This window comes from Coenobita brevimanus, chromosome 21, assembly GCF_032717465.1.
Source record: "Coenobita brevimanus isolate Jiangsu-jjx chromosome 21, ASM3271746v2, whole genome shotgun sequence".
Lineage (NCBI taxonomy): Eukaryota > Metazoa > Arthropoda > Malacostraca > Decapoda > Coenobitidae > Coenobita > Coenobita brevimanus.
Genome location: NC_136974.1, coordinates 34,435,335 through 34,456,495, shown reverse-complemented (window position 1 = coordinate 34,456,495; position 21,161 = coordinate 34,435,335). Strand labels below are relative to the sequence as shown.

General features: G+C 40.6%; 1 pseudogene across 1 annotated transcript in view; it reads right to left on the bottom strand.

Annotated features, from left to right (window-relative positions):
* LOC145392206 (neuropeptide CCHamide-1 receptor pseudogene) overlaps positions 1-20,786 on the bottom strand; it is a 48,354-nt pseudogene extending 27,568 nt beyond the window's left edge. Inside the window, exon 1 of the transcript XR_013895949.1 lies at positions 20,714-20,786. The product of XR_013895949.1 is annotated as a neuropeptide CCHamide-1 receptor pseudogene (transcript). The remainder of the gene's footprint in view (positions 1-20,713) is intronic.
* Between the last annotated feature and the right edge of the window lie 375 nt (positions 20,787-21,161).

The window sequence follows — 21,161 nt, the reverse complement described above, 5'->3', positions numbered from 1 at the left end:
GAGATTTTACTCACCACTGAGAAACCTCCAAACCTCTACGGGATCAAGAGAGAAAAGTGGAACCATCCGAGATACATATAAGTTCAAGTAAGACTCTGGTTAAGTTACCCTCGTCTTAGTCGTTTCAGTCTGGTGATGTATTTTTACTTATATTCCTGCCATCTCCTGAAGATTATTTTCACATTAGGATACACTTTTTCATCTGAAACAGTTAGATACAGCCTCCATTGGCCTCTGCACAACACGTCTGTAAGATGCTTAATAATATCACCTTTAAACAACATGAATAAAATGGGAATAAAATCGTCTCCGGTTGAAGTGGTCTGATAATCTAAAGACCTGACCGTGAAGATATTAGATGTAGAAGGTACGGAGGGAACATCAGAACACCCAATAAAATACGCGACACTATCATTCACTCTCAGATAGAATCTTCAAAAGTCTTGGTTCCAATCCATTTGGTAAAAACTAAACTTCTCTGTGTGTGGTCTTCACTGAGTAACAACATTTCACTCTACTGGGTGTTGTCATGTAACAAGACTGAGTTCAAGAAAGTGTTTACCCCGGCCTTTAAGCTGTGTTTTTGTGCTTTTCACCAGTTATCTCTGCATTACTCGCCACACTTTCCAGACCCAAATATACAACTAGATTATGATGTAAAACTAATAATAATAAACTGTATGCCAAAATCTGCCCTACCGTCACCCAAGTTCTAAAAGTTCCCTCATCCGCTAATGGAATTCTGTCAAGCGCTTTAGCCTACCTATTATTATTTTTTACATTCCCATATTATCTACCAGTATCTTATGAATCATGACCTTATACTGCCATGGATTATAGCCTATGAACTGAAAGAAATTATACCTACATATCAAAACCGATGCATTGCCACCACAAACACACTTTCAGTATGGAAGTGTCGTTTTTTTTCGTTTCGCCTACCCTGGTATTGCCCTAATTCCAGATGCGCGCTCAGTACCCTTGCACAGGTTCAGAATATGCTCAGGAATGGGGTCGTTCTCGGTAGGATTGTCTCTCCTAGCCACTTAAACGAAATCCCTTGTTGTTTTACTCCTTCTCGCTCCGCTTTCACTGTTCTCTCCCTTTGTCTCACTTCCACTCTCTCTCCTCTCTCTCTCTCTCTCTCGCTTCTTTGTTCGCTCGTATCATCTTTCGTTTTTCCATTATTCCACGTCGGAGTTGTTGGGTTTCTCTCTCTCTCTCTCTCTCTCGCTTCTTTGTTCGCTCGTATCATCTTTCGTTTTTCCATTATTCCACGTCGGAGTTGTTGGGTTTCTCTCTCTCTCTCTCTCTCTCTCGCTTCTTTGTTCGCTCGTATCATCTTTCGTTTTTCCATTATTCCACGTCGGAGTTGTTGGGTTTCTCTCTCTCTCTCTCTCTCTCCACTACGCCCACCAAATTAACTCCCAAATGCACTGTGTTGCATTAGTAATTTCCAAGTACAGTACGCAAGCATTTGCTTACGGTATACAGTATGTGGGATGTGGGCACGTTTCTGAGTACCTGAACGTGTGTTTGGGGCTGTTTGTGCTCCTCTGTTTGCAATATAGATGGAAAGATTTTTTTTTTCTAACTGGTGTTTTTTGTAAGTATATAAAAGTGCTTGTGTGTGTGTGTGTGTGTGTGTGTGTGTGTGTGTGTGTGTGTGTGTGTGTGTGTGTGTGTGTGTGTGTGTGTGTGTGTGTGTGTGTGTACGATAAGAAAGCAACGGCAGAATGGGAGAGTTGTGCGCATCTAGTCCTACAGTATACGTGAACAGTATGTATGTACGCATGTCCTTGTGCGTTTCTGTGTATGTGTGTGTAAAGGAGAATGTAGTATGTGGGTGAGTGATCAGCGCTTATGTAATTACGTTTGTGAATATGTGCGTTTATGTACTATGTGTAGCTACGTCTCAGTGTACGAAAAGCAAAATTTATATCTATGTGCGTATTCTTATGTATGCTTCATGTGTGCGTGTATGTGGGTATGTTCCAATGTGTGTATTATGTATGCTTACTGTGTGCACGTATGTAAAGTTTTCTCAGTATGTTTGTCCCTATGTGCGTATTCTTATGTATGCCTCATGTGTGTGTGTATGTATAGTATCCCATATCTCAGTACGTATGTCCCAATGTGCATATTCTTATGTATGCCTCATGTGTGCGTGTACGTTGAGAAAGGAAAACAATAAGCTACAAGTCATGTGTACCTCAGGCAATCGAGAAGGCACGCTCCCCAAGGTCACCCGTCCCTGATTCCCACCCCGCCTGAATCACAATCAACTATTCTCTCTCTCTCTCTCTCTCTCTCTCTCTTTCCTATCGTGCCTACTGTTCACCACAATTATAGGAGGAGTTCGGTAATGGAGGGGATTGTAGGGGACTGCGATTTACGTGACTAATTAGACGCGACTGTAATTTACGAGGGTCGCAAAGTTGAGGGATTGTGAGTTATAATCAACGTGGAGTATGGTGATTGTAAATGATGAGGATCGTAGAATACAGGGACGGTAAATCATATCGCGAAGTAGTCTAGAGGGATTGTAAATTTTGAGGATCGCAGAAGTGGTATATCCTGCAACTGTAAGTATCGTAATATAAAAGGAGATTGTAAATTTTGAATGTTATTGCACCAGGAGATCACAGTTTAGACGGGACTGCGAACTGCAAGGCTATCGTACTGATGGATCGCAGTTTTGAGGGAACGGTAAAGTATGAGAACATCAGAGTATGGGGATTGTAAATTATGAGGATCGCAGAACATGAGACTGTAAAATATAAGTGCTATTGTAGTTCAGGATCGTAGATAGTATAGGACCGTGGCTCAGTTTAATGGCACACTGCGTAAAGCTGGGGTAATCAAACGGCCAATGTATTCCACAGGAGCAGACCATAAACTCAACGCACCTGATTCTCTCTCTCTCTATTTACCTATCTTATCTATCAAGCTACTGCCACACGCATTAGCTATTTCTGTAAGGGATGGCCACAAACATACCGTCTCCACTTCGCCCTGTTCTTTATCATTTGGTTATCCTCCCTAAAACTCCCCTCTCCCCTCTCATAATTTCACCTCATCTCTCCGTCTCATCCTTGGCCTCCTCCCTCCATCTCCCCCTGCAAATCATTCACATACACTTCTCTAGTCAGTCTCTCACTTGTCATTATCTCCATATGGTCAAACACCTGAGATGCTGGCCCGTGCTCTCCCCGGAATAGGATGTTTCGTAGTAACTCTTCCTTGGTGGTTTATTTTGCCTCCTGCACTGTGATTGTCTCCTGTATGCTGCTTTGTGAGACTGGATGGGAAGAAAAATCAGGTAAGAGATTCGGTTCTTTTATTATTCTTCACCATCGGTTCTTAACCATTTGTCAAAACGAGTGTTATGCTACTTTCTATCTTGCTAATATCGACTTTAGTTCTTTCACCTTAATTTGGCCCAGATTTTCTTCATTATGCATCTTATTTTCCGAAACTCACTGCCAGATGAAGACAACACTACTGCTCAACATCCTTTCCAAAATACTTCTTTGTTACTAGAAACTTCTCTGGCGTTACTCTTGTCACAGGCCAATTTTCAAGATGGAGGAGCTGGTAATTTTAGGCCAAGTTACAATAAGCGGAGTAGAGTTAGGCCAAGTTAAAGCTTATAATCAGCTTCACTACCAATATGAGAGGGTATATACAAAAATTTATCGAATGAGGAGTTACGAAATCTAAGCAAACGAGAATCCGGCTGCAATGTTGTGTTGTTGCTGTCTACTGTAGGTTGCACGAACGCTGAGGATTGCAAGATGGTGTGCTGTATGGTGTGAGGCGTGGCATAGAAATTTCTGTAGCAGATTTTTCTTAGCGATTTAGTCTGCATATTACAATCGAGCAGTGTGTGTGTGTGTGTGTGTGTGTGTGTGTGTGTGTGTGTGTGTGTGTGTGTGTGTGTGTGTGTGTGTGTGTGTGTGTGTGTGTGTGTACGTTTTAAAGACATAATCTGCATCGATAACATACAAGAGGATACAGTACAAAGTCGTAACGTGCAGGATAAATAGCTACTTAAGAAGTGCTGCAAAATCCTAAAGGCCACTTATATATACGACCCACTAGTCTACATACCGTAACTTTCTTACACTGGGGATTCACAGATAAATTTACGACCGAATTCTCTCTCGTAACATTGGAATTATTTTCGCAAGGACCGGAGACGCGGCAAGATTTGTGTACATCCTCTCTCTCTCTCTCTCTCTCTCTCTCTCTCTCTCGTATATCACAAAATTGACTGAATCTACGAATGACTTCTTATAACATTTATTAACCGGTATTATTATTATTATTATCATTATTATTATTATTATTATTATTATTATTATTATAGGAAGAAAACATGACACTTTACACCCTCTTTTCCTTCTCCGTCCTAGGAAAGCCAATCACAATTACGTGAGGCAATCGGTCATAAAAACATCTGTCAGTCTGAAATCCGTCATCTACAGGCTAATGTTTTCTGCATTTTATGAAAGTAACTGACAGACGGAGCTCGTACAGTTCATAGCCTAAGTTGATGGAGTGAGAGGAAGGAGGAGGAGAAGACGAAGGAGGCGGAAAGTTTGCGTGAGATATTGGTTTGTACTCTAAGTGGCTTTGAAGTTTCCGCAACACCATCTCATTAGCGATTTATTATGGACATCGCTTCTCAATACCCTCCCGTAAGTTATAGATGGAATTATCTCGATATTAAAAGGATATATTTAACACACAAAGTAATTTTCAAGTGTAATATGCAAAGGAGATAGGTAAGGATGAGGTACATATAAAAAAAATTGTTCGCCTCCCCTTCTCTCTCTCTCATCACTGGATTCATAGATACTTAAATGAAACGTAGTGGACAAAGACGTATAGGGCCCAGTATTACCCACAGTTGAATGATAACATTCACCTCATCCCCAACGTCACATTCAAGCATCTCTGAATCCAGCCATGAAATAGACACAGTAAGTAAGTAAGTAAGTAAGTACGTAAGTATTTATTGACCACAATATCCACTTACACATACAGGATTTCAAGCAACATTAAACCTTAGCATGATAAACAGTACATCAGATATTAGCAAACAATTATGGTCCATAAAACAAGCGAAGTATTAAAGGGTTGATCAGTGCATCTATATAGCCTTAATGAAAGACAGAAATCATTACACTTCTGATTAGTAACAACTACAATTTGACCAATCACCTTTTTTACGAAAATAAAAAAAAATCCCAATGATATATCATGGTTAGAATATGAGCATACAAAATGAATTAAATACTTTAAATAACATAGGTTATGATAAACATTATATTACACACTAGCCAAAACAGGAAAGGACCTTATACACTATCTCCTCAATAGGAAACTGATCATCGTCACCAATGATTTGACTCCAAGAAGTAAAGTTATATCTTGTACGTATGTGATGAGTCAGTGGACACACCTCCAGTACGTGCAACTCTGTTTGCACAGCACCACAGGGACAGAGCCGCTCTGCTACCGGGAGACGTCCCCGTCCACGCCGATTCCAACGGCCCGTCTCAATCGCCAGATTATGACATTACCCGCAGCCGACTAAATGCCATTCTGTGTACCTCACTAGTTTTACCACGACATTTACATATCTCGTGAACTGTTAAGGTAGGATTCAACACATTATAAATTTGCCTTCTAGAAGATGTAGAGTTAGAAATTGATTGCTTTAAAGATTCAATGCCGACTTTAACATCATCAACAGAATTATTAATTAAACTCTTAATGTGTTTACTTGTTGGTGTGTTAGCCGCCATGGTCAGCCTGACGGCGCGCACCCACGGGTCATCGGGCATACCGCGCCTCTTCCCCCACAGTCGCTGGAAAAGCTTCCTCTGCCATGCTAGTACTAAAGATTTCAGTGGCGGGCACCCGAGTTCCACGTAACAAACGTCCGTGCACGCCGTCATACGAGCTCCCAGCAGCTGTTTAATACCCCAGTTATACAATTTTTCCATTGGCCTCAAGTTCCCATTGAACCAGGACTCACAGCCATATAGGATGGTCGACATTAAGGCTGCTTCAAACATTTTCTTTTTAACATAAAATGGTATGTCTATATTCTTTTCCAAAAATGATACAAATTTCAGAATGTGGCACATTTTCGCTTGTGCGTGGGCGGTAATGGCGGACGACAAGGTCCCGTCGCTTGTGAACAGGCTGCCCAGATACACATACCTGCCACACCACTGCACGACCACATCACCAACGAAGAATGGCTCACGATCGCCCACTGACGCATGGATTGCAAAGAACTTGGTCTTAATATTATCCACAACCATGCCATTATTTACACAACTGATTCAGAAATGTAAGTTTATGTTCCATTCCGCGTCGCGTTGTCGAGAGAACAGTATCGTCCACAAGGACAAGGAGATGACGCCACTGTAAAAAACCATCTGGCCCACAATTGGACTTTATCAACTTAATCATGCTGTTCACAAAAATGATAAATAATAAACAAGATGTTGGGGACCCCTGTCTGACGCCGATCTTGGATGTGTTACAATGGCTGTCCCAATAAACATAGGCGAACGAACTTTAGCATTCGATTCCACCCTCAGATGATTGGTGATATACACCTCAGTCCGCTACGTCACATTCAAGCGTCTATGAATCCAGCGATGAAGTTAGAGATATATAAGAAAGAGGACTTTAGCATTCTATTCCACCATGAAGCTTCCCGCGCCAATCAGAATAAGATCCAATGAATCGCAGAGGTCTGAGCATCGGGGAGGTATGGATCAAAGGAAATTGGAATGACGTGGTTTGTGGGATTCAATTACCTGCTGCCAAAGAACTCGGATGGCAGGAAGCTACGCGACTGAGGTTAATCGTATAGCCTATTAGCGGGGCCTGGTTGTGGAAGATTTCAGAAGTGGTTTCTGTAGATCATCAGCTAAGATTGAAGAGGAGAAAATAAATATTGAAAAAAAAAAAAAAAAAGTCATTATTGGGCAGAGCCTCGCTAGATCGGGCAGGTTTCTTTGCGATGTCCGAATTCAGTGCCTGTGAGGATTATATCAGTGTTTTGAGTTTCGAAGTACATTTGTTAATTATGTTTCCCACCCCACTACCAAGGAAGAAATGCTACGAACTCTGTGCTAACGAGAATAAGACTAAAAAATACTTCTTGACAAAAGTAACACGTCCCCACCTGCTCATTAACAAGGCCGTAATCTCCCAGTCTTGTTATTCCCCTCCCACCCATTCCTATCTCCCAGTCTCCCTACCACACACCTCCCTGCCCTCACCCCTACACCATGGCATCTCCTGTACGCTCATTACCCCAATTTGCCTGAGTGCACCCGTGCGTTGTCCCTGTCCGCTGATGGGCCCCGTGCATGGCAGTGCTTGTGCGAGGTGCCTGCCGTCCGTGCAATGTTGCCATGATGGGCAATGTGCAGTGGGGATAGTGTGATGGGAAATGTAATAATAGTGGTAGCATTAGTAATAGTGAAATTCGTGTAATGTTGGGACTGTGCTGTAGGGAATGTTGAGATGGGAAACTAATAAAAGAGAATGTTGTGACAATGTTGGGACTGTGTGTAGGAATGCGTGATGGTGAGAGATGCTGTTAGATAGGAGTTGTGATGTTAGTAATGTTTTAAACAGGAATGTTAAGGGGAATGTTGATGACAGCGTGAGAAAAGGAATGAGGCCAATGGGTAATAATGGATGTTGCACAAGGAGAGATGGTGTGTTTGATAATGATGGTGCTATAAGAAAAATGAATGTAAAATGTGAATGCTGGGACAGGGTGGAGAATGCGTAGTTGTGGATGTTGTGGTTGGGTGGGAGGACACGAAGCAGTGGATGTTGGAAGGTGGGGAATGTTGGATTTAATGTTCAGGATGTTGTGAGAAAAGCAGTAGGTGAAGGTGAATGAGTAATGCTAAATGTTATCAAGGAAGGAAAGTTTGATGTTGAGGATGTTGTGAGAAATGGATTACCGGTATACAATGGATGATGTTTAGGATGCTGTGAGAAAATGATTATATAATGGATGATGTTAAAGATGTACTGTAGTGGGAAATGGATAAAAATGAATGTGTAGTGATGGACGCTGTGCGTGGGTGAGGAATGTGTTGTGGTGAATGTTAAGTGAAGGGATAGAGATGGTGTAGCCCATGTTATTGTTAGGCGAAGTATGTGTAATGTTGATTGTTGTGAAGTGGGAAATGTAGAAAATTGTGAGAAATTGAAGGAGGAGAACTTAATTTCTTGAAGTGAAAATAAGACTGTGGGGCATACGATGATGATGATGATGACTGAATTTTTTGAGGTGATGAACGTCGGAGAATATGACGAGAATAATAGCATGAATCCAAATTAGAAAGATGATGATGATGATGATGATGATAGTGAATTAAGAGATACAGTAAAGACCTTCAATGAGTGCTTGCAAATTAATATGTACGGTAAGCATAATCAACATCAACCCTATCAGTGCAGTTAGGGACATGAATATAACATCGACGGTTGCGGATCGTACTCAACGAAAAGAATGGGACAACAATAATATTCATCCTTTGTGGCCCTCGTGCAGTAGACAGGCATAAAGATGAGCCGTATGGCATCATTACACCTTCCTCCCAAATACTAGTACCGGTATATATTATTTATTAGTTTAGCCTACAATAATCCATTTATCCTTGTAGTATTTGTTGCACTTTTTTTTTTTAATTTATTTTTCCTAAAGCAAAACGCTGTGATGCAGGGAAACCACACCACCCACAGCGGAAAATAGAAAAAAAGGCTGCTCTAATGTCTAGCCTACGTTATAACTCCTTCATTACGAAAACATGCTTATAATTTTATACTTTCTACCACCAGACGATTTCATTCAATTTCGGTGACACCTGCCTTTAGAGAAAGGTCTGAATCTCTCTCTCTCTCTCTCTCTCTCTCTCTCTTCAGTAATAGGTCTATTTTTAACTGAACAAAATCGTAAGAAGGCAGAAAGAATAAAGCACATATCGGAATGAAGAAATTAAGTCACGAAGCCAACTTAAGGATCAAACCAAATAAATTACCACAATTACATTACCGGACGAACCCAGATACATTACGTTGCTATGAATATCCTTTAATTTGCCATCTGCAGTTATGAAGATTAGCTAAACCAAAGGAATCGGGGTAATTATATTAATGAATGCAATCAATATTCAATCACTATATTACTAACGGCATACAGTATATTAAACGATAAGCAGTTGCTCTCAAAATATTTCCCCCTCCTGCGATTTATTTTCTTTTCAGGCGACTTAGCTCTCTCTCGCTGTCAGGCAAACTATATACATCGTTTTCCCAAACAACCAGCACCAGAATCCATAATCTCAAGACGTGCTTAATAGACAAGTATGTATATAACTGACGATCAGATAAGCACCATAACTAAGATCACTGTCATAATAAAACACTTACAACATTCTAAACGCATGTGCTAAAGAATTAAGCCTTTCAAAATTTAAATGACGAGTAGCAATGTTAGCAAGTGATGCCTACGCTACAGAAACACGCACCGTCATTTGCATCTCTAGCACAACAAATATTATCATCTGCGTCTTGATTTATGCACAACAGACCCTTGAATACTTACACTCACCGCTGACGAAGATAATACAGGGCCAACGAACTCCAAAAGCACTAAAATGAAGATAAAACTCCGCGAAATCACTTACAACACACCCGCACGCTAAACCGTCACTAACTGGTTCCAATAATCTCAGTCGCGACGCGCCACATCCCGCAGCCTGTCATATCGGAATACTGTGGCACGAGATAAAATAAATGTTATTACAATAATAATCAAAATTGTTTTACGTGTATCTTCGAGGACTCGCAATCAAGGATGAATAAATAAAATTTCATTCACTGAGCCAGAATATTTAACGAAGTGATACTGACATACTGATTCTAGGAATATTTACCAATAAGTTATACAGTCTTGCTTATCGTACTTCATGGAGATTCAAACAATGCTACAAAATTTCCCTTTGTTACAATTTCCTTAGTGAACGATGCTATGCACAGAACTTGAACGAAGATTTTTTGCGCCCGATACACACGGAAAGCTGTGGATTACGAAACGGCATAAATTCGAGATTTGGCAAGTTGTTCGAGTGGTTCATTCTGCGAAGACTTCCGGCAGACACTTAAGCCACTGACGGATTGATGTTAATCGTACGTCTGGCAGGTTGGCTTCATTTTAGCAGCGTAATCATAATTCTTCGAAAAAAAAGTATGCTGTTGCATATCACTTCAACTGATTATCATTGTATATAATATTTTATATCAGTTTTATAAGCTTGTGACAGACTGATGAACGTAAGGGTATAATCTGCACTTCTAAAAAGTGAGTTGAGCGTGTTTTTCTTAGCATTTATTGCAATAATGCCTCAAACTTTAACAGAACAAAGTACTTATATATATATATATATATATATATATATATATATATATATATATATATATATATATATATATATATATATATACACACACACACAGTACAACACCTATAGCTAAAAATTAGTAATGCAGGGGTCGACTATTGTTCACTTCCTGCAACTTGTGAAAAAGTAAAAACATTTGCTCACACACCAGCGAGAGGGCTGAAGAGCCCAAATCGTTACAATGAAACGAGTGGCCCCTTTGACTGTTTACCCTGAAATCATGCATAAAATTACACTGAACTGCTAACTGTAAAGGTAATATCGTGCCGCAAACACGAGTATCCAGAATTTCCATAGACCCAAATGGAAACACGTATTGCGTTGTTGTGTGTGATTTGAGAAGGTAACGAGGTTCACTGCCTCCAGTACTAGCACGGGAGAGAACGCGGGAAGCTGGTAAAACAAAGCGTATTTTGGCCAGTGTGTTGACGACCCCTGGGTGGAAGGTAATCCCCGTAACTGTGTTGTGTTGTGCCAGAATCCATGGAACTAAATGATAACACGGGTTCGGATTACTCTGACAGTGTGGGAGTGATTCAGTGACGTGAGAAGCAAGACTGACTCTTTCTCTCCCTCTCCTGCATCGTTAAGCGATGCCTGAGCAAGGCTTGAAACTCGTACATTTTCAATTCTGTACTACTAAATTTTGTTGTGAGATATTGGACTGATGTATATATCATGAAGTTTGTCCTTGTGAGAAAACCGATGTTTTATTTGCCTAATGAAAAGGGGGTTAATAATAATAATAATAATGATAATAATAATAATAATAATAATGAATAAATAAACATCGTGTCGCCATTGCAAAACAAATCCCCAAACATTCATTCCGTCGTGCAAACTTACGCTATAAATATAATTCAAGACAAATATATGGACCTTGGAATTATGTTGTCATGAGGAAATTCATACTTAAGTAACTGAAAATAAAGTGTTGCTGTTGTTACTCCATAAAGCTAAAGGTTCCAGAACTCTAATGTTGTGTTCATTGTCTGAGTGATGAAATTCTGGTGGTATATACACCTCCGAATTGTGATGTGAGGAAAGTAGAGAAAAAAGTATTTGTTTTCCAATGCTACACAAAAAAGGAGCTTTGAAAATATTACCTTTTGGTGGCTGCCCCAAGTGTAAAAAACCAAGGGGAAAAAATACAGCTTCAGCATTTTTCAACCCTTCAGCCTGTGAGTATTTCACTTTATAGCATTAGAATATAATATATTTACTTGATTTAGTAATATGTCAAGAAACTTAGTCTAAGCTTCGTAGATACTAAGTGTTTTTAGCTTTTTTGTTGGGTCGTATTGCTATTTATGTTAATTTTGTGCAAGATTCTCTTGTATTAGGCTTTGCTGGGTTCCGGAAGGTGTGATATTTGAGGAGGAATTGGGAAGACCAGTTAAATAGATTTGTTAGTATTTCAGGCTGTAGTTAGGTAATACCGGTAATAAACATTATGGGTTTTAGGCTGCGATAACTTGATAATATAAAAGGTTAGATTGTCTAGTCTAGATTTCATAGCAAGGATTAAAATTTTCCATCCGCCTGAGAAAAGGGGTGACGTGTCAATTGGCATATTCCTTTCCCAGTGTTCACCTATGTACTTATTTGTATTTTTTTCTAGTTCTGACTTTTTAAAACATTATATTCCTTAACATTTATTTTGTTCAATTAACTCAATAATTACAAATTTTACCACTTTTTTTCTTTATCCCTATTTCTTTCATTCACTTCTAATAATCCTGTTTACATCGTTTTTATATAATCTTTTAACCCTTTTTCAATTAACACATGCCTCTCCATTCATACTTTCATTTACCCCATTTGTCCATAACATTATTTTTCTATTCACTCCTAGATTTTTATTTTCTGCTCCACTCACACTTTACTTATTCCTTCCATTCATACTATTTTTTTTTATCCCCCTTCATGCATACTTCTGTTTACTCTTTCCATACTATCTTCAGTTCCCACCTACACTATGAGTTAGTCCATATTATCAACTTATTTTGCAGTTAATAATTTGACATCAGCGTATGTAAATTTGTTCCATAATTACAGCATAGATTTGTTTTCATTACGTGTTCGTCCTCATTCAGCAGCAAATCACTGTTTTACCTGTTTGGCAGTCATTTGTGAATATATCTGGTCATCAGCATTCCAATGAGTTTAAACACATGGTGATTCTCTCTCTCTCTCTCTCTCTCTCTCTCTCTCTCTCTCTCTCTCTCTCTCCAAGTAGAGAAAATAGTAAACAACCACAGAGTGCTTCTCTCTCCCTCTGTTCTTTCTCCTTCGCTCTCCCTCCTATACCTTCCATCCTATCTTATACCCCTCCACCCTAGGTCTACTCCCTCCCATCCTTCCTTACCTTCCTTCATCCGTCACCCCCCCCCCTATCCAAGTTCTCGTCCCCTCCTCCTCTGTGTGTGTGTGTGTGTGTGTCTGTGTGTGTGAGTGCTCACGCGCACGACATTAGCCTTTCATATACCTCTAATTAAATAAGATACTACACTCTCTGTTCTTGTCAGAGGACCCTCGCTAATCTCTCAGTTGTCATTCATATGTCAGGGCCCAGACATCTCAAGCACACTGCCCTCTTCATCCACACACCAATTTCATGCATATTTTTAATTTTCAGAAAGTCAACAAATTGTGCATTGTTGTCTGTACATATTATAATGAAACTGAAGCGCCCCTAGAGCTAGCAAGACCGACAAGGAAAAGAAAATGGTAGGAAAATCGGAGGTTGTATAAAATATACAAACTGTAAATGTGCTATCATGTACCATACTGATAGATAGATAGATGGATAGATAGATATAAACTCCCTCATGCAACTTGGCATTGTTGAAGTAGAGAGAAATGTTTTTCCTCCAGAATTTACATTGCAAAATGTAAAGGGGATGTATTGGGAAAAGTTATTGCTGCAATAAGTTTACGAAAAAAAAGCTAACAGGCATAATTTCACGAAAACCAGAGGGAAGAGGGAGATCCAGCGGCAGTGTTGCGAACCACGCCTTCCAGTTGCATTTATGATTTATTTTGTTTAGGTATTGTTATTCTTCGCGAAGGCAAAATTATTTGATCGACAGCGTTACTATTAATCAGTAATCAGCCACTGTTAAAATAATTTCAGCTTATATGCCTCCTGCTTTATGTCTCATTTATTTAGGAGTCAAGTACCATTACAACACACACACACACACACACACACACACACACACACACACACACACACACACACACGGCATATCATGACGGAAGAACTCGTCACAATGAAAATGCACTCAAGCGTACCAAGAAGCCGCCACCTTTGTGAGGCAAACAAGAGAGCAGAAGGCAACGCGCTCAAAGGTGTGGTGAAGGGTCGTGGAGTACAGTGTGGTGAATTGTGGTGTGTGTGGTGGAGAGCAGTGTGGTGAAGTGTGATGTGTGGTGGAGAGCAGTGTGGTAAGTTGTGGTGTGTGTGATGGAGTGCTGTGTGATGAATTGTGACGTGTGTGGTGGAGAGAGAGAGAGAGAGAGAGAGAGAGAGAGAGAGAGAGAGAGAGAGAGAGAGAGAGAGAGAGGCAGTACCCAAGAAGTGACATGAAAGGGCAGTGTGACCGACATTAACAAGATATATGGGGAGAAATGTGATTCAGTTTGGGTGGGAAGAAATAATACGCTTTACCCCAAGATGGAACGGGCACAAGCGCTTTATTTTTATTATTATTATTATTTTTTTAAATATTCTTTGCTGGCGTCAGACGATTTTTATTCATCAAACTGGACCGGGTGGCAGATAGGCTAAGCTCTTTTTTTTTTTTCCTTGTCTTCTCTATTTTTTTCATGACGTTTTTCTTTTTTCTTGCCTATTGTAGTTATAGGTATATTTTATTTAGCTGGTGGGGGAACAAAGACCACGGTGCTGTTTTTTTTTTTTTTTTTTTTTTTTTTTTTAATTCCTGCTGGGTACTCGATATTATTCATCTCGTGACGGAACAAAAATTCATGTAAATCTATCTGTCTCTCTTTCTATCAATCTATAAACTGGGCTACCGAAATACTAAGTCGTGTTTGCATGAAATCAGATCAGCTCTAGTTATGAGGTAGAAACGATTGTCCTTGATTACTAGTCAAAGCTACCCTCAAATCTAAGCACACCTGGCCATCCACAGAGCTGAAAGGGGTTAAGGAGCTTCGTCAGGTTAGGGCACAAACTGTCTAGTCTATTGGCACAGTGTTGTAGGAAAAACGCAATAAAGTTTTTGAGATAATGGACTTGTATCCAATAGCCTCCTTCACTAGATTTTGTGTGTGTGTGTCTGTGTGTGTGTATGTGTGTGTATGTGTGTGTATGTGTGTGTGTGTGTGTGTGTGTGTGTGTGTGTGTGTGTGTGTGTGTGTGTGTGTGTATTACTCCCATACAACTAAAGGGGCGAGATATTGCCTTTATTGACTCTTCCATTCTAACTCCTACCGTTCAGAATGCCTCCCCTAAGCTGAATAAAATCGTCAAAACTTAATAAAAATGTGATAGAGTGGGCATCATGTACAGTAATATGGGTGGTTAATAATAATAATAATAATAATAATAGTAATAATAATGTGGTATCACGATAAACACGACATCACTGTAATAAACGTGTTCGTCAATATTTATTATTCTCTCTACATCACCGTAAAAAGATAAGAAGGAAATGGAACTGGAAGACTGAGGACTATCAGGGGAATGGGGACCAGAAATCCACTGTTGAATGCCGTTTTTAGCTCTTTCATTACGGGGGGGTCTTTGTTACTGAACCTAGAGGAGTCTGTACTAAGTTAAATACAACTGACTGGCGTTAGCAGGAATGAAATATGCCTTTGCGCTGTAAGGAGTCAATGGCGGCAGCGAGAAAAGTACAAAGCAGGTCATTGTACTGAAAGTGTTCAAGGCTGGATTAGCGCGGTCGATGACTTCTGTCGGCTTCTGAAAAACAACTAAATGAATGAAAATCTAGCGGCGTTTGATAGTCTCCAGGCTTGTGCGAGGCAGCGACACTGGGCAACTCCCAAGCTCATAGGTGAGTTGAGCCGTGCGAAATTTTAGAAAAACCCAGATATCTCGAAAACAGTGCCTCCTAAAGCAAAAACGAAGGGCACAGACCCCATCCTGAAACTAACCCATCGGATTTCTGCCTCTTTTACACATTCCACGAGGTCAAGCACTGAATTCTAAAAATGTCAGAACTTTCCAAACCTCATGACAGGGAACGAGTCTCGCGGTGCTCCAACGCAGGCAGGCGTGTGATTCCGGGTGCTGGGATGGCTGATGTAAGGAAATCGATTTTCAGTTACTCATTAACCCATTTATTCAATAACTCAGTAACTCAGTAATTCAGTGACAGTGGCGAAGAGGTTCTGAGCGTTCCCCTGCGTCACAAACCATCATCATCATCATCGTCATCGTCATCCCAGCCCCTATTCCACACAAGCGTAGGATGAGGTATAGGGTCCAGAGAGCAAACATACACTCAGTCAAACAAACAGGCAAAGCAAAAGGGTAAAGATGACGTAGGAGAGATGCTGCCCCGCGGAAGGATAGAGCTGAGAGGTCTTGTTAAGTTGTTAGGGCCTACTTTACATCCCCAAGTTTCAGACTATCAGATGTTAGAGTACCAGAGCGAGTTGGTCTGATGGGATGGCTGGATGGATGGATAGAAGGGTGATTGGATGGATGGATGGATGGATTTAAAGTTGGGTGGATTAACAGAAGAGTGATTGGATGGATGGATGGAAGGATTTAAAGTTGGATGGATTGATAGATGGTGTGATGGATGGATGGATAAAAGATTGGATGGATGGATGGATGGATGGATGGTTGAATGAAAAGAGGGATGATTGAAAGGAAAAATGGATGGTTGGATGGATGGATGGATTAAGATTTGGATGGATGGATTAAGATTTGGATGGATGGATGAATGGATTAAGATTTGGATGGATAGATGGATGGTTAGATGGATTAATGATTAGATGGATATTTTGATGGATGGAAGGATTTAGGGTTGAATGGTTGGTTAGATGGATCAAAGGTTGGATGGATGGATGGATGGTTGAATGGATAGATGAAGTAAAGGTTGGATGAATGAGTGGATGATGAAATGGACGGATGGATAGATGGATGACTTGATGGATAGATGGATTAAGGGTTGGATGGATGGATGAATGGATGGTTGGCTTGTGTTAAGTCAGCAGGTATCATTTTACATCCCTAAGTGTCAAATAATTAGGCTACCTGAGCAAGCTAACCTGAGAGGGATGGATAGACGAAGGAAGGATGAGAGGATGAAATAATGATGGGTGGATGGTTAGATGGGTGGATGGACGAGAAGGTGGATAGAGAGGTAGGTGGATGGACAAAAAAAAAAGTAAAAATAGATAAATAGATGGATAGACAGATTGATAGAGACATAAATAAAAGACAGATGAACAGTGCAGATCAAATTCACATTTTCATTGCAAGCGTTCAGAATGAGAGAGAGAGAGAGAGAGAGAGAGAGAGAGGGAGGGGGGAGAGAGAGAGAGAGAGAGATTTGCACTCTGAACCCATAAAAAAAGTGAGAGCACAGTGGAAAAATACTAGATAAAAGACTCGCAGATATTAGCAAATAAAATGTAGAGGAAATTCCAGCAAAGAGATGGAGGAAAAAACATACGGTACGAGAGAAAAAAGACAGGAAAATTGATGGAGGGATAGAAAAATAGATATAGTTGTACAGATAGACAGACAGATAGAGACTAATAGATAGATCGATAGATAAATAGAGAGAGCGAGACAGAGACAGAGACAGAGGAAGACAGACAGAGACAGAACCTAATTAAGCACACAAACACACACACTGGTCCGACCAAGGCAAACTCGAGTCAGACAAGGAGAGACCAAGCTTGCCAGAGATAACCAGATTTCCCGTATTTAGTCCTTCCCAATGCTGGCGAAGTACGAATGGGAAAGGAGTGTGTACAGGAAGAGTGATATACGTGAAAATTGAAGTCCTGTAATGGCTGTATTTGTTTGTATCAGTGCTGTACCCAATTGGAGGAGTGTTGTGGTGTTGGTGTGGATGTGACTGAAAGCTTTAAGAGACTCTGAGATGATCTGCTGGCCTTGTGGATAGGATAGAGAATGAGAGACTGACTAGAAGAGTGTAGGTGAGTGAGGTGGAAGGGGAGAGGGGGAGACCGAGGATGAGACGGAGCGATGGCGTGGGGAATCATATGAGAGAGGGGGATACCATGTGGATAGGATAGAGAGACTGACTAGAAGAGAGTATGTGAGTGAGGTGGAGGGGGAGAGGGGGAGGGGGAGACCGAGGATAAAATGGAGGGATGGAGTGGGGAGAAATATATGAAAGAGGGCTGTGAACTGGAAAAGTCAGCCAAGTGACAGAGGACAGGACGACATGGAGGTGATTTGTCTGTGCCCTCCCCATACGGGATAAAGGCGTCTGGCAATAGATAGATAGATAGGTAGATAGATAGTTAGATAATGGGATAAATGGATATATAAATAGATAGGTAGCTAGATCTGAGTCTGTATATGCCATCGACAGGACTGAGAGGGCGCAGATTTATGAGAGTACATTAAAGGACATACTACGTCAATCATCGTAAATTTCCACCACAGACGGATATCGAAACAGACATGGAACTGAAGCATCGATAGACGAGCACGATAACCACTAAACCACAGCATTTCATACTGTTCTGTATAAATTAAGCTACGTACATGCTTCAAATGACAGAAATATTACTCGTATCCTTAACAATAACATCAGGTAACCAACTAACCCTGGGCTTTGCATCACCTCCTATTTCAAGGTAAGGCAGTCTCCTAATATCTCTACCGACACGTTATTGAAATTTAATGCCTGGAAAATCTATGGGAACATGAATATAGATTTTACACAACGAAGGATCGCAGTAACTTATACATAATGGAAATATTTATAAACATAATAGAATTTTATGGACCATGGAAGGTTTACGCAGCGGTAACCCTCTGGCAACAACGGGTACCTGCAGCAGAGTAAAGTCGTCTAGAAGCATTCATATCCAGTTCCCCAAGCTATATACCTAAAATAAATTGTGAAAGACTAGAGTGCAACTGAGATACCTTCTCGGAGCAGCTTTCTTCTTACTCCAGTGATGTCGACTTTTCATATTCAGACCTGACATAGATGTGGCCAGTAGCTAACAACTGAGAGACAATAAGGCAACAAAGTTAAGGTTGTCAAAAGTTGGAGCCGCAGCAATCACACGCAGGTAAATGCGTCCAAAAACATTACTTTTTGTGAAATAAAGAAAACTCAGGACTCAGAGCCAGCATAACTTGTCATTTTGAAGAAATCTGATCAAACAGACAGCCAATTTCAGAAATAATTAATTTAGAGATGTCTGCTCACATTCCTTGTATAAGACTAAGGCGTGGGCAGTGGAATAAATAAATGAAGGAAGATAATTCGAAAGCTGACCAGTTGCCTAAATGAGAGGATGAGAGTACCGGTAACTCATCCGTTAGAAAGTTACGGCGCGTCCAAACAAGATACATGCTGGAGCGGGCAGTTGCGGGCGAGAATTTTGCATCACTGTCATCACCATAAGTTACCTCACTAGAAGCGAATGGGTGCTGCGAGAACCTTAGTTAGTGGATTATAATGATGCCTGATTCCCGCCCGTGCCAGCATGCATCTAGTGTGGACGTGCACTTAGACAGAAAAAAAACAGACTGTGTAGCTAGACTAGTGCTGCATGCCTACCGTGGTGAGGAAGAAACGAGAGCAGAGAGGTCAGAAGAACAGCGAGAGAGAGGAAGAGAGAGAGAGAGAGAGAGAGAGAGAGAGAGAGAAAACGGTAATAACAAGGGAAAATAAGCCAGAACTGTACACAAATAATGGCAGAAGATAGACACTAATGACGAGGAAAACAGAACTAGGGAAGGAGGAAAGACAAAGAGGAGGAGGAGGAGGAGGAGGAAAAAGTATAAGAAAGAGTGTAGGAATGGAGATAACGATGGAGAGGAAAGGAAGGGAGGGAGGGAGGAGGGGGGAGGAAAGAGGGAAACAAATAATAAGGGAGAGAGAGAGAGAGAGAGAGAGAGAGAGAGAGAGACAGGTGGGGGGGGGGGATCAAAATTGATAAAACAGGAACAGACCAACCCAGACACACTTACAATTTACACCATCAAATATTGCCTGCTTCAAAGGAAAGGAAAATCACATATGTTTTCTGGATGTAATATGTATAACCCTTCCCTCATTAGCCTTCCTCTCAGCTGAATAAAACCGTCTGGCGTAAAATGGTCTCTCCGGTATCCAGATAAAAGAAAAAAACGTTGTAGTGGAGAACTATTTCTTTAGTACAGTGAATAGCAGAAATTTATGCATAGGCCTAATGTAACTGGTATTGTTGTAATGTTAGGTTGTATACACACACACACACACACACACACACACACACACACACACACACACACACACACACACACACACACACACACACACACACACACACACACACACACACACACACACACACACACACACACTGTAGCAAGATGTACTCAAGATGAACCCGTTAATCCTAAATGACCCTCCAAGGAATGCCAGTGCCCATTAAGGAGATTACGGTAGGCCTCTTGAATGACCCTAATATCAACAAGGAATTACAGTAGGCCTATTCAATAACCTTGAAATTAACTGCAGATGTTTTAATAGGTAACTTAGGCCTATGTAATCACGGAACTTAACTTAGTATTCTGCATGTGTACGGTTAATTTAGGGGATCAGTATGAAGGTTTTTAGTTATATATGGGAAGTGGGTGATGATAATGATTGTGATGATGGTAGTACAGGTACATATAATTATGTGATGATGATGATGGTTCAGGCGCGGATTTACATGTGGTGATGAACGCCTCAGCCCTTCCCTCCATTTTCGGCAGACAATTGAATACTTGCAATAAATGAACATTGTGCTGTAAATATCATCCATAAATGCTATCACAGGACGATTTTAACGAAAAGAAGGACATTACTGCTGTGCTTAACGCAAGTAAAATGAAATTACATGACAGAAAGGAACCACATCCTCCCCGCTCCTTTCCCAAGTGTTGTATCCTGCCCTGGTAGTAGTAGTAGTAGTAGTAGTAGTATTTACCGTAAGCAGTTTCTCACCTTGTTATTGGTTCTAGACGATCACAGTAGGCAGTTGCGGTAGGCCAGGACCACGCACTCACTGGATATTTCTTGCAGTCGAAAATCCCTGCAAAGTACCCAGTTGCAGCTGCCAACACGATTTTTTAATGTAGTGGTTTAAGAAGGTATTGTGTTTTTATGGGTTTTATAGATGGTGTTGCTGTTGAATATTTTGCCTCTCTCGCTGTCTGTTTTCTTTTTTCTGTCTCTTTTTTTTCTTCCTCTGTTCTCCGCGCTGAATTGGGAACTATCTTTATCCTGTACTGCAGGGGCTATCAACCTGTAGACTGATTATTCTTTTATGAGAGGCTTATAATATTATGTTGTGTATCGTTAGGTTGCTATTCTTACTTTGATATTGGCCGGTTCTCTTTGTTCCAACTTTTTCCCGGTTGTTTGATCCTAATTGACAGGTTTTTCATTTTTC